Here is a 15,178-nt window from a genome sequence, read left to right as displayed (position 1 = left end):
ATCGTAAGAGAGAGGATTTGCAATCAAGAAAGTCAGATTCCAGCTCTGCCTGTGCTACTGCATGAAACCTTGGACAAATTCCCCAATCCCAGGCTCCTCATCTCAATATATCTGTGATTGCATAATATTCAAATCCTCCAATATTTCATGATTTAATTAAGAGCAACTGAATGGAAATCAAAGACCCAAAAATATATCAAAGGGCATTGGACTTAGTTTAGAATTCACAATTCTTCTACATGGTTACTGAAGTGAGGGGCACTCTTTCTTGAGTTTCCAAGGTTAAAGAGCTATTAGGGAGCAGTGGAGACTCTTAGCATGTGAGAATGGAAAGGACCATATCATATCTAACTCATTCCTTTTGTAGATGAGTAAGCTGGGAGGTGGAGGGGAGCAGCAACTTGTCTAATTTTGGCTAAAACAAACAAAAAAACTTCCATGGATTTTTCCCTTCATTGTTCTTGCTTCATAATCCCCTGACTCTTCACACCAGTACTCAGAGTAAGTAGTATTCTTTACCCCTACTACTATCTACTTCTACTACTTTATCTACTACTCGGAGGTATTCTTTATCATAAGTGTTGAGAGCATTGTGTTTTGAATATTGCCAGTTTTTTGGGAGTATTAACTTCATTTTACTTTCTATATAGCTTTAAGTTCATAAAGGTTTACTTCCACAGACCCCAAGTAATGGGTAGAAGTCACAGGACAATCTCTCTTCCCACCAAAAAGAAGTTGCATATTTTGGTAAGTGCTTGTTCTAGAGGGAAAGACTTAAATTTATATTCACAATGTTGTGCAAGATCCTTACATACATCAAAACCTAAAAACAGCTTGTGGTGGTTTTAGTCCTTTGTTCAGGTGCCTGGACAGAAGCCACATGCTATTGAGCATGACAAGAGGCAAAGGAAATAGGTGATCAGCACCTGGCAAGGAAAGAAAAATGCTAGATTCCTTGGAATGGTGTGTGTGTGTGTGTGTGTGTATTTAGAGCCTTCTCTGTAGGGAGGTGCTGGGCAGGGATGCTAGAGAAAGAAAGGGTCCACCTGCCCTGCCCTCAGTGATGGGCAATGACATAGCAGCTGATACCAGAGAACCTACTCTGTCATGGTCAAGGCAGACTATGGGATCCAGAACAAAAGGAATGCTTAGAGAAAACAGTTTTGTTTGGAATGCAAGATGGTCAAGTTTCAACCTTTGGTCCAGGGCAACCCTTGCCGAACTTGTCAAAGTGAAGGATTAATTTGGTTAGAATAACTGTCTGGAATCAAAACAGCTTCTGCTAGCTCTATGTTCACTGTTAGAAAAAAATTCACTAGCGTGAGCATTCTTTTTTTTTTTTTTAAAGATTTATTTATTTGAAAGGCAGAGTTACACAGAGAGACAAAGAGAGGCAGAGAGAGAGAGAGAGAGAGAGAGAGAGAGAGAGAGAGAGAGAGAAGTCTTCCATCCACTGCTTCACTCCCCAGATGGCTTCAGTGGCCGGAGCTGAGCCAATCCGAGGCCAGGAGCCAGGAGCTTCCTCCGGGTCTCCCACGCAGGTGCAGGGGCCCAAGGACTTGGGCCATCTTCTACTGCTTTCCCAGGCCGTAGCAGAGAGCTGGATTGGAAGTGGAGCAGCCGGGACTAGAACCGGCGCCCATATGGGATGCCAGCACTGCAGGCGGCAGCTTAGCCCACTACGCCACGGCGCTGGGCCCTAGCGTGAGCATTCTAATCTGTTAATTCCTGAGACTGTCTTATTCTTCCCAAATAACTGTACTTGGTAGAATAATCCCAAAAACTGAGAGCAAAATTCACCAGTCCTAGTCTGCAGTTCCTTAAGAATGGATTGCTGATGTGGCTGCACAGAGATAAAGAAGCTACACCCTGATGCAAAAGATCAATTGACCGCTATCCTGCTCCAAATCTCAGCCTGAGGTATACTTCAGTGAAGGCAGAGAAGCAGTTTAAGAGCAGAGACAGAGGGCTTTGCAGGATATAATATTCTGGGCTGGCAGTTTTTCTCTCTTAGTACCTGGGCTATGTCTCGCCATTCCCTTCTAGCTTGTAGGGTTTCTGATGAGAAGTCTGCTGTGAGTCTAATTGGAGATCCTCTAAGAGTGATCTGACGTTTCTCTCTTGCACATTTTAGGATCTTTTCTTTGTGTTTCACTGTGGTGAGTTTGATTACAACATGTCGTGGTGAGGATCTCTTTTGGTCATGTTTATTAGGGGTTCTATAAGCTTCCTGTACTAAGATGCCTCTGTCCTTCTCCAAACCTGGGAAATTTTCTGCTAGTATGTCACTGAAAATGCCTTCTAATCCTTTCTCCCTCTCCATGCCTTCAGGAACTCCTAGAACTCGAATGTTGGGTTTTTTAATAGTATCCTGTAGATTCCCGACAATATTTTTTAGATTTCTAATTTCTTCTTTTCTTTGGTTTGCCTGTTTCCTTTCCTGTTCTCTGTCTTCTAAGTCCGATATTCTCTCTTCTGCTTCGCCCATTCTGTTTTTAAGGCTCTCTAATGTGTTTGTCATTTGATCTATTGAATTCTTCATTTCATTATGATTTCTCATCACTATCTCAGTTTCTTGTTCCACTAGTTGTTTCATTTCATTTTGATTCCTCCTTAATATTTCATTTTCACAAGAGAGATTTTCTATCTTGTCCATTAAGGATTTCTGTAGTTCAAGAATTTGTTTTTGAGAACTTCTTAATGTTCTTATCAATTTTTTGAGATCCACTTCTTGCATTTCTTCTATCTCATCATCTTCATAATCTTGCATTGGGGTGTCTTTTTCATTTGGGGGCGTCATAGTGTCTTCCTTGTTCTTGTTACCTCGATTTTTGCATTTGTTGTTTGGCATGTTGGAGATATTTGGTTTCTTCACTGTGGTGTTTTTTCTTGTTACACTATGGCTCTATATTAAGTGGACTGTCTGCTTTCGGTGGAGCCTTAGAGGCTTGAGATGAGTGTGGACTGAGAGCTGTGTTTGGTTCCTCAGGGCTGAGGGTGTGTCAAAGAGGAAATTAGGAAAGAACCATCTTGATACAGAGTTATTCCATGGTGTGGAGGGAGAGGGCACAGAGCCCCGTGGCACTGTCACTGTGATCGCCAACTGATGCCCATTCCGTACAGTCTTGAACTGCTCCAGGACTGGGAACTCACTGAAGTCACTGCCTTCTGTAGGAATGAGGACGTTCATCTATCTCCCAATCCAGGGCATTCTTGCTCAAGTAAGGGCGCCAGCCTTTGTTTTTTTAATGGAAATTGTTGGCACTTTATCCATTACCTGATATTTGATTATCTCCACAATGCCCACCACGTCATCGAACACCAGGCTGAGTTTTTTACAGTTATCCTTGAGTTTCTCTTGCCCTTGATTTGCAGTGTTGTGTTGATACATTTATATATGTAAGCCACCTGTTTCAGCTCTGTGTCATTGATCCCCAGGTTGAAACATTCTCTTGATTTTCAACTCTCCATTTCTTGCCCTCACTTTCTTCTTAATTTTTTTTTATTTGACAGATAGAGTTAGACAGTGAGAGAGAAAGGTCTTCTTTCCGTTGGTTCACCCCCCCCCCCCCCAAATGGCTGCCATGGCCTGAACTGCGCTGGTCTGAAGCCAGGAGCCAAGTGTTTCCTCCTGGTCTCCCATGCAGGTACAGGGGCCCAAGCACTTGGGCCATCCTTCACTGCCTTCCCGGGCCACAGCAGAGAGCTGGATTGGAAGAGAAGCAGCTGGGACTAGAACCGGAACCCATATGGGATGCCGGTGCTACAGGCAGAGGATTAACCAAATGAGCCATGGCACCGGCCCCTGTCTTCACTTTCAATACAGGTGGCTCCTTCTTTGTAGCTGATTTGGGGGATGGGCTTTTTTGGGGTTTAGATGCAGAGAATGGTTTGGGGTCACTGCACACTGGACCACTCTGAGCAGTCAGGGCAGGGTTCTTGTGAGTCCTCATATCGTCAGACACATATTTCAGGGCATGTGTGATGCTGTCTCCCTGGGTAATCTGTGTAAACAGTGCTGAGCAGGAGGCAGAGTCACTGGGTAGATGGATCAGGCAGCAGGGGAGAAGGACCTGACCCAGCAAGAGTCCAGATGGAAGTCCACTCAATTCTTTTGCTTGGTCACCATTTTGCTGCAGGCTAGCTGGGTGGTATGCAGTTCCTTAAACGTAAGCCTGCCAGCTCCATCCATATATTCAAGTAGGCGTTGACCCATTCCACATGCTTCTTAGCCACATTCTTTTATTCCTTGAGGATTCAGTTTATATAAAACATGGCAACATCATTCATTTCTTTCACATAGGGGTCAGCTTGGAGGCCATAGCCAGCCACCGCAGGGCCTGGATGCTTCCTCTGACAGCTGCCAGGTAATTGGGAACAACTTGCTGCCCCAGTTTTTCTCCCAAAATGTTATCACTTCTTGGTTCTGCTCTGAGAATGGATGTCAACAAATCATGGAGCTCATTATCTGCTGGCTGCTGGCATGGAGAGGCTGTAACCAAGAGAGCTCGCCCAGCTTCAGACCCGTGTGCACCATCTCTGTGCCTGCACATCTCCCCCAGTCTCCTCATTCACCTTCAGGTACTCTGCCCACAGCGCCAGCAAGCAGTGAGTCAAATGCCGCACTTAGAGATGCCCCTTTGGGAGGACTTCTCCATACCAGGGGTTCATGTCAGAGGGACAGGATTCTGCCTCCAGGTGGCCCACTGCCATCTCCAATCTTTCTACTAGATTTTGCACGTCAGTCACCTCATCAGAGTTGTGCTTCACATCAATACTGCTAGCTCCTTCCTTCCTTCCCTCCTTCCTTCCTTCCTTCCTTCCTTCCTTCACTCCTTCCTTCCTTCCTTCCCCCTCCCTCCTTCCCTTTCTCTCTCTCTCTCTCTCTCTCTCTCTCTCTCTCTCTGATAAAGGCAAACCCATTAGGCCATTCTGATTATTCCTCATTAGGATTGTCACCAGAAACCAAATGATGTGTTGGTGTGATGGCTGATAAGTTGTACATATGTCCCAGTGGTTGAAACAAAAAGAAAGGAATTTAAAATGCCCTGTATGTAAAACTGCATAAATTGCTTGCATGTCTTTCATCCTTTTTCTTGGTTCTACATATATCAATTCTCTAATATGTTCAAACCTGAAAAATACATCCTTATTACAATTTTCCCAAACTGCTTTTACCCAAGGTATCAGGGCAGCTGAAGTCCACATTTATTTTAGAAAAGTAAATAATCAGGATTGCTGACTACAGAAGTCTACCAATTACATCTTTAATGTGCAGAAGTTTATCTACTACATCTTCAGTGCAAAGAATATAAGACTACAGATTTGGTTTGGCACACTACTCCCAACCCCCAAATTTTTTGTGTTCCCAACATTCCTCAGACAATGAGGACAACACATGACATTTTAGCATTAGTCACATTAGATTCAGTTTGCCAGCTAATAAATATCTACCCATCCTGAGAACATCTTGTTTATCTCACATTTGGGGGTGTGAAATGTGTCACTCATGAGTTTTTTCAGGCAGTTAGTATTTTTTTAAAAGCCAGCCATAATTTTAAATTAATAATATTTGATGGCATGATTGCCATTTTTTTCTAATTCTAGAATAGTTATAGCTGTCCTTATGTTTTGGAGTGCCCAAATTTCATTAAGAGCATCAGTTATTGAACAGTCCCTGATAATATGAGGGTACTTCTAAGAAGTTCATGAAAATGGAATTGACAGCTAAGTTTACTTCAGTGAAAAAATTTTTAAACCACATGTAGTTTTTCCTAATATGAAATTTCTGTAAACGTTTAAAAACTCCTTGTGCAGTGATCATTTCGGGGATTACTGAAATGCACGAGGCCACTTGCCCTATGTGTAGGCATTTCTGGAGAGGTGCACAATTTTATTCTTGTGATATTGATATGAATGATTACCTACTGTTCCTACTGTGGATAGCATGATAATTTTTACATTCTCATTCACCCAAGACGATATTCATTGTGCATTAAAGCCAAATAAGCATACTTTTATAACCATGGGGAAGAAAGAGAGGGGGGGGGGAGATAAGAATCTGAGACTGGCCTCTGGGACTTCGGTGCATGGAATTTTACTGGCCAAAGATCTCTTCTTGCGTTTATTTTAACAATAACTAGTGTGTGGGAGGCATTTTCTCCAGAGCTTACAGCTATATATTAGTTTCTAATATATGGCTCTATTGTATTATCTGGGGTCAGTTTGTATACAACCTCTTAAATAACAAAAATGTTCTTAAGCCATTCTTGGAACTAGATGTTAGGAATTAAGGATGATTGGGTAAATAAGTAAACGAGATTCAGCTATGCACTGCATTTCTTCCTGCAATTCATTCCATTCCTGGGAGGTAGGTTGGCATGTCTGTTAAAGATAATAGGCTTTGGAGCCAAAGCAACTTAGGTTCAAGTCCACGCTAACTACTTTTTAACTCTTTGACTTGAGCAATTCACTTAGCTTCCATTTTCTTCATGTGTAAAATGCATATGATACTATCTACCTCTTTTTGTAAAATTAGCTGTGATAAAGCATGTAAAACACTTAGTCCAGGGATTAACATAAAGCAGATTCTCAATAAAATATTAAACCTTATTTTAAGGCACACTTTCTTATTATCTTCCATATTTCTCTCATTTCTATATTTTTTAAGATTGGTTGATTTATTTATTTGAAGGTGAGAGTAAGGGTTGGGAAGAGGAAGTTAGAGAGAGAGAGAGACATCTTCCTTTTACTGGCTCAGTCCCCAAATAGCTGCAATGTCTAAGGCTAGTCCAGATAAAAGTTAGGAACCTTGAGTTGCATCCAGGTCTCCCACATGGGTGACAGGGCCCTAAGAAATTGGGCCATCCTCCACTGCCTCCCCAGGCTCATTAGCAGGGAGCTGGGTGGGAAGTAGAGCAGCTGGGATTCCAGCCAGTGCTCCCATATGGGATGATGACCTTGGAGGCAGCAGCTTATCTTGCTGCGCTATAACTCCAGACCCTTCTCTATTCTCTTTTTTAGTCAGGATTGGATAACCAGTATACTGAACAACACTTAAATTTCTTGGCTAAGCATAACAGAAGTTTGTTTCTAACCTATGTGAAGCATAGTCATAGTGGTAGGGGAAGAGCTGTGCTCCAAGCAGTCAGAGACTCAGGCTCTTTCCAGCTCAGCATAAAACACTCTTGGCAGTGAACACCAAATGATGGCCTATGGGCTAAATTTACCTGTTGCTTGTTTCTGTGCATCCCATGAGCTAAAAATAGATTTTCTCCTATTTAAATACTTATTTTTATTTTATTTATTTTTGAGAGAGAGAGAGAAAGAGAGAGAGAGGAGGTAGCCAGGTCTGGGTAAGGCCAAAGCCAAGAGCTGCAAACTCAATCCAGGTCTTCCACATAGGAGACAGAGACCTAATCAATTTAACCATCATATGATGTTCACAGTGTGCACATTAGCTGGAAGTTAGGATCGGGAACAGAACTGGAGCATGAATTCAGACACTCTAATATAGTATGCGGACCTCCCAAGTGGTATGTTAACTATTAGCCAAATGCTAGCCCCAATACCTACATTGTATCCTTGATTTTGCTTCTTGGCACATAAAAATATAAAACATTTGCATCTTGCTTTTAAGAAAACTTTTTTCAGCCCTCTTTGTGGGCCCCAGAGAAGAATCCTCTCTGGGTCCTCTGTTGGGCCATCAAATGGAGGAAAGGAAGTAGAAGATCATGTGGGAGATTTCTTTAGGTCCGTTCAGGAGAGGGCATGCCAAAGTCCCACTGTGTTCCTTTAGCCAGAACTGAGCCAAAGCCCATACCTAGCTGCAAGGGAAGCTGGGAAATGTGCTCTTATGTAAGCCCCAGGAGCTGAGTCATGGATTCCAGTGAGCACAGGGCAGAATGGCAATATCACCTTAAAAATAGACCTCTTCCGGGCCGGCACCGCAACTCAATAGGCTAATCCTCCGCCTTGCAGTGCCTGCACACCGGGTTCTAGTCCCGGTCAGGGCGCCGTATTCTGTCCCGGTTGCCCCTCTTGCAGGCCAGCTCTTTGCTGTGGCTAGGGAGTGCAGTGAAGGATGGCCCAAGTGCTTGGGCCCTGCACCCCACGGGAGACCAGGAGAAGCACCTGGCTCCTGCCTTCGGATCAGCGCAGTGCGCTGGCCGCGGTGGCCATTGGAGGGTGAACCAACGGCAAAAGGAAGACCTTTCTCTCTGTCTCTCTCTCTCACTGTCCACTCTGCCTGTCAAAAAAATAAAAGAAAAAAAATAGACCTCTTCCTGTTCAATCTGCATATTCCCCTAATCTACCTTTTCTCCTAACCCTATTCCTTTCAACCCCAAATGTTACTGACTCACTCACTCTTCCCCTGGCAGTGGACCACTTCATTGTCTACCTCACGGGGATACTCTTTATGTGGTCTCTCTAGGCACCTCTTGTTTCTGAATCCACCTAGTCCTTTGTATTTTACAGCCCCTCTGTCTTTCTGCAGTGACTTTAACAAGACAGATCTCTCCAGCATGTTCTGTGCTGGTGTTCCTGTCACTCACAGAACAGACACACCATGGCTGTGTATAAGCATGATTCCTTTATGCTGCAACCCCAAGACTTCAAACTCTAAAATCCTCTTTTTTGACTGTCATTTCTTGCTATTGCACCTAATCTCTTCTTCCTTACACTCCCAGGTCTTCTTCACAACCTTCAGGTATCTCTCTTTTCCATCCTACTAATCCTGGGCTCGATGATCAATCATATCAGTAACTCTGTTCCTGACACCCAAACATCCTTCTCCCAAAGTCTTCCAAGCTGTTTTCTACCCTGAATATTCCCACATCTCATCAAACAGCATCAGTATTCACGTGCACCACTTCTATTCCTAAACTGGCGAGTGTTGCAAAATAAAGACCAATGCACCGGCTAACTTGTTCTTCTAAATATCCCTAACCTGCCCATCTTCATCTGGGCCTTCGGACACTCAGGAATTCTTTGATTTCTTTTCAATAATTCTTTGAATTATTTCTAATTGTTACCCTGCTGCACACCTAAAGCTTACACTTTCATTATATTTCTTCATCCATCACTGCCTCCTTGTTCACTATAGATGACTTTTATTAGGATTTTAAATAATTCACTCATTACTTCAATGCTTATTTACAGAGAAACTATTATACACCCTCTGCATATTTTATATTCTTGTCTTTGCATTAGCCAGGATTTGCAGTATGATATTGAACAAAAATGGCAAGAAATGTTACACTTTCATAAAACAATCTGTAATGAGGATAAGCTCTGTTAAGAACAGAGTGATTTCGGCATTTACAGAATGGATACTGTTCTTTTCCTTCTGCTAGAGGCACTGTGGAATTTTCTCCAGGGTTTGTTGTAATGACCTGGTGGTAGTGCTCCTGGAGATAAAATCACAAAATCCTGGAGCCCTGTAACTGGCTTCTCTTCTCAGCAGTGAGCCTCCAGCAATCTGTCAATTATAGCTCAGCATTTCCTGCGCTAGAACTGATTCCCATGCAGATTTCTGCTCCAGTAGATGAGCCTCCTGACATACCTGTGTTGTCTCTCCAATTCTGGGGACCACAATTTACCCTGTGAGCCTACTTCTCTGATGGATCTCAAAAGAATTGTTGATGTTTTAATTTGTTTATATTTTTATTGGTTGTTAGGGCGGGATGGAAACTTATAAGCTCCTGACATACCAAATTAGAAGTGTAGAAAAGAATTCTTACTCAAGTCATATGGGCTGGTGTAGTGGAATGAGAAGGCCATGCCAAGGTGGCCACTGGCAAGCGAGCGTCAGTTAGTCAGGAATGGTTTTGAAACTGCCTGGCGACAGGCTGTGATTGGATGGCTCTGGAAACTGCCTGGCAACAGGCTGTGATTGGATGGATTTGAAACTGCCTGGCGACAGGCTGTGATTGGATGGCTCTGGAAACTGCCTGGCAACAGGCTGTGATTGGATGGATTTGAAACTGCCTGGCGACAGGCTGTGATTGGATGGCTGTGGAAACTGCCTGGCAACAGGCTGTGATTGGTTGGGGTATGGACCGCCCCTTGACCAGATTGGCTGGTCTTGGCTATATAAGCTGTTGTACCAACTGTAATAAACGAGTCTGCAGGCTGCTCGCCTCAAGCCTGCTCTCACCGGACTCCCGGGGTCTGTGTGTTGACTCCGCGCCTCTTGCCCCCACCACGCTGCTCTTCTCAGAAACGAACCCACTGCTACATTGTAGAGAATTCAACGGCTACAGGCTGGGAGATTTCTCTGTGGGAAAGATTTTGTTATAGATTTCTTTCCTAATAACTATGAAAATATTTTGAATTTCTGTTTTCTTCCATGTCATTTTTATAGGTTTTTCTTTAAGAATTTGCCTATTTTATCTAAATTTTCGGAACACAATTGTCATAAATTAATATAAGTCTCATAATTGTAATGGCTATAGGATCTTTGGTAGTATCTGCTTTTTTTCTTGGTATTGGTTATTTATTATTTCTTTTTCCATCATTAATCTTACTATGAATTTATCAATATTATTAGATTTTTCTATTTTTTTAAGATTTATGTATTTATTTGAGAGGTAGAGTTACAGAGAAAGAGAGAGAGAGTGAGAGAGGGAGGAAGAGAGAGAGAGAGAGAATCTTTGATCCATTGGTTCCCTCCTGAAACGGCTGCAATGACTAAGGCTGGCCCAGGCAGAATCCAGGAGCTTCCTCAAGGTCTCCACAAGGGTGCAGGGGCCCAGGGACTTGGGCCATCCTCCATTGCTTGCTCAGGCACATCAGTAGGGAGCTGGATCAGAAGTGGAGCAACTGGGGCTTAAACCAGCACCCACATGGGATGCCAGTGTTGCGGGTGTGGCTTTAACTCACTGAGCCACAGCACTGGCCCCTGGACTTTTGTAAGAACAAATTTTTACCTACGATGGATAACCAGTCTGAAACTTTTATCATATCATTATGTTCTGCTTTTACCTTTATACATTTTTTCTTTTACTTCCTTTGGGTTTAATTTGATATTCTTTTGTTATCTTCTTGAGATATTTTCTTTTTTTTTATTTTTATTTTTTTATTTTTTTTTTGACAGGCAGAGTGGACAGTGAGAGAGAGACAGAAAGGTCTTCCTTTGCCGTTGGTTCACCCTCCAATGGCTGCCGCGGTAGGCACGCTGCGGCCGGCGCACCGCGCTGTTCCGATGGCAGGAGCCAGGTGCTTCTCCTGGTCTCCCATGGGGTGCAGGGCCCGAGGACTTGGGCCATCCTCCACTGCACTCCCTGGCCACAGCAGAGAGCTGGCCTGGAAGAGGGGCAACCAGGACAGGATCAGTGCCCCGACCGGGACTAGAACCCGGTGTGCCGGCGCTGCAAGGCGGAGGATTAGCCTAGTGAGCTGCGGCGCCGGCCGAGATATTTTCTAGATACTGATTTTAGCCTTCCTTTTTTCCCGTTATATGCATTTTAGGCTTATAAATTTACCTCTAAGTATCACTTTGGTTGTACCTCACAAGTTTAATATGTTACATCATTTAAGTTATTCAACTGAAAATATTTGTAAAACACTTTTGGAGTGATTTCTTTATTTAACTAAGGGTTATTTTGAAAAATATTGCTTAATTCCTATCAGATACTTGAAAACCTTCTAACTATCTTTATTCATTTTGTGGCTTAATTCCACAATGGTCTGAGAAGTATACTCTGAATTATTACAATTCTTTGTAATTTGTTTAAACATTTTATCAATAAACATATCACCTTTGGGTAAGATTCTATGTATGTATATAATGGATGTGTATTTCGATGTTATGCACTGTATTTATAAATGTATCTATTTTTCTATAAGCCTCTACTTACAGATATAGCTCTGTAGCTCTATTAGAGGTTCTCTAAACATCTTGTGGAAATAATAGAATTAAAAATAAGTTAATTTGTATTATTAGTATAAAAATTTTGAAATATAGACAGTTTTTTCATCACAAGCATTTTTATGAGTTTTTGAGACCACATGAATGCATGGATTTCAATTTTTGGCATCAGAATAAAATTATCTTTTAATCTACTTTTCATGAATTTTTTAATTTACTCTCATATATATGTATCTCCAAGTTTGTTTAAATCTCCATTGCTTTTTTATTTAATTAAAAAATTATTTACTTATTTGAGAGGTAGAACTACATACAGAAAGAGGGAGAGACAGAGAGAGAAGTCTTCCATCTGTTGGTTCACTCCCCAGTGGCCACAACAGCTGGGCCGATCCAAAGCAAGGAACCAGGAGCTTCTTCCAGGTTTTCCACATGGGTACAGAGACCCAAACACTTGAGCCACCTTCCACTGCTTTCCTAGGCCATTAGCAGGAGTTGAATGGGAACTGGATCAGCTGGGACTCAAACTGAATGCCTCAGATTGGGGCCCAAATTGGATGCTGGCTCCGCAGCAGAGGCTTAACCTACTGTGGCACAGCAGTGGCTCCAAATCTCCTTTGTACTTACTGAGTCCTTGTAACTTGATACATTGGTTTCCCAGAGAACTTTGTCAAAGTAGCCTTCTGTGGTTGTGACTTTGTCAGTTTCTCTTTTCACTTCCATCAGTTTTCGCTTGATGCATTTTAAACTTATTTCAGAAGTTCATATAATTTTAGAATTATCCTTTCTGCTGGGTTAAAAATTTGGCATTAAAATATCTCCTTTATACTCTAGTTTTTTTGTTGTTGTTAGTTTTTTTTCTTAATGTCTGCATTCTCTGTAATTATCGCAGCTTCAGATCTGCAGGTGCTCTCCACTGGTGAAGGTTTGCAGGCATATCATTTTTACTTTCCTCTGACTTTAAAGGGTACTTTTTAAAGATTTCTTTTTTATTTATTTGAAAGGCAGAGTTACAGAGAGAGGAGGAGGTGGAGGAGACACACACACACAGACACACAGAGGTCTTCTATCCACTGATTCACACCTCAAATGGCCGCAGCCACTGGAGCTGGGCCGGAGAGAAGCCAGGAGCCCCGAGTTCCATTCAGGGCTCCCCCTTTGTTACAGGGCACAAGCACTTGGGTCATCTGCTGCTGCTTTCCCAGGTTCATTGGTGGGGAGCTGGAGGAGAAGTGGAGCAGCCAGGTCTCGAACCAGCGCCCATATGGGATGCTGGTGTCACAAGAGGAGGCTTGACCAGCTACACCACAAGGCAGGCCTGTTACTTCTTATTTTTAAGAAATACACTCATGTTGGTTTCAGTCATCTAGTTAGGGTGACAATTTTCATTTTAATTGAATCATTAATCTGTGTTTAGAACAATTTAGAACAAAATGTTTCATATTAATATGCATTTCTATTTCAAGTACATGTTCATACTTTTTTATTGTTCTTTCTTCTCTTTTTTGTTGAATAAGCTTTTCAAAATGTTCTCCTTATTGTTGCTACTTATATACATCTTCTGGTGGTTACTACTGAGATTATAAAATATACCTATGGCAAATATAAACTAGTAGCTTTACTATTTTTCTGAGTTTTTAAGACCTTATTATAACTCACCATCTCAGAATACATTATCTGTAACCTTTAATTCTTTTGTAATACTGATGTTATTTCATTATCCATAGATATTAAATTTTAAATGCCAGGATATTTATTGTTTGATCAGCATTCAACATGTTTCTTCTTTCTATTCTCTTCATTCTGCATTTCTTTTTTTTTTTTTAAAGATTTCTTTATTTGTTTGAAAGTCAAAATTACAGGGTGGTGGGGGGAGAATGGAGGAGGAGGAGGAGGAGGAGGAGGGGAGAGAGATGTCAATCTTCTATCCACTAGTTCACTGTCTGCAATGGCCAGTACTGGATCAGGCCAAAGCCAGGAACCATGAACTTATTCCAGGTCTCCCATGTGTATAGCAGGGGCACAAGCACTTGTGCCACCTTTCGCAGACAACCAAAGTGGTGTCTTAACCGCTATACCAAATGCCAATTGCAAGCTTATTTCTTGTGCCATACAACATCCATGGGGTTTAACAAGATTGAAATTGGTTAGATAACTTAAAATAAAGAGATATAATTCAGATTCTCATCAAAAGTTAGGTGTGAATCAGACTCTTGGAGAAGAACCTGGACTATTTTTGGCCATTTGTGTAGGATGCTTTAAGTAAATTCTTTCAGACTGCTGATCGAACATAATTATGCATATTCTATAGGTACAAGGAAGAGCTAAATGAGCTAGGGATGCTGGGCTCTCTTTTCTAAAAGGTTAATGTAGATAAAAGCCTCCCCCAGCAAGCCCATTGTGCTCTGAAGGAGTTAAAGAGCCTTCCAGAGGGCCTGATTTGCCAAAAGAGTGCCAATAGCCAAGAAGTTGTCGAATGCCAGGCAGGTCAGCATTTTCTTGCTCCCAGCATTGTGTTTTGTGCCATGAGCCAGCCATCACAGGCCTTCTCAGTGGTGAGTGGGGGTCTCATCACCAGAGCACATGGATGTGACCTGAGTGGTTTGCTGCTGTAGCACACCAGGCTCACAGACTGACACTTTGGGAAGGCAACTTCACCCCACAGCCTAGAAACACATCCTGGCTTCAACTGCAGAAAGAGGAAAGGGGCTGAAGGTGGTGGGAGCTGGATGTGCTTGATGACAGTCCTTTGTCTTCGCAGGGTGCTCCTTCTCCATTCAGTTCCTCAAAGTTCCCACTGCAGTCTCCCTGGGGTATTACTTTCCTCGAACAGAAGGCAGGAGAAAGGTGGTGCAGGTAGGACTCACGGGTGTGACTGTGAGTGCTTTCTACACTGGGAGTTGCTATTCAAATATAAATGCTCATTACATTACTTGAGGACTTCAAATCATTTGTTGAAAAATAGAATTAAAAATAAGTTTACCAGGATCTGGCATTGTGGCAGATGGGGTAAAGCTGCACTTGCAATGCCTGCATCCCGTACCCATACCGGCAACTGGTTTGTGGTCCAGTTGTCTATTTCTGACCCATCTCCCTACTAATGGCCTAGGAAAAGTGGTGAAAGATAGCCCAAGCTCTTGGACATTCACCACCCACATGAAACACCTGGATACAGCTCTGCCTACTGGTTTCAGCCTGGTCCAGTGCTAGCCCTCGCAGCCATTGAGGGTAGTGAGCCAGTGGATGGAAGATTCTCTCTGTCTCTCCCTCTCTCTGTGTAACTCTGACTTTCAAATAAATAAATAAATG

The 15,178-nt window shown here is 42.5% G+C and overlaps 1 pseudogene; it reads right to left on the bottom strand.

The window, feature by feature from the left end:
* The window catches only part of LOC133759265 (adenylyl cyclase-associated protein 1-like), an 84,955-nt pseudogene that overhangs the window by 45,058 nt on the left and 24,719 nt on the right, over nucleotides 1–15,178 (bottom strand).

Source organism: Lepus europaeus, chromosome 5 (genome assembly GCF_033115175.1).
Source record: "Lepus europaeus isolate LE1 chromosome 5, mLepTim1.pri, whole genome shotgun sequence".
NCBI classification, from domain to species: domain Eukaryota; kingdom Metazoa; phylum Chordata; class Mammalia; order Lagomorpha; family Leporidae; genus Lepus; species Lepus europaeus.
This window is presented reverse-complemented; position numbering and strand designations above follow the sequence as displayed.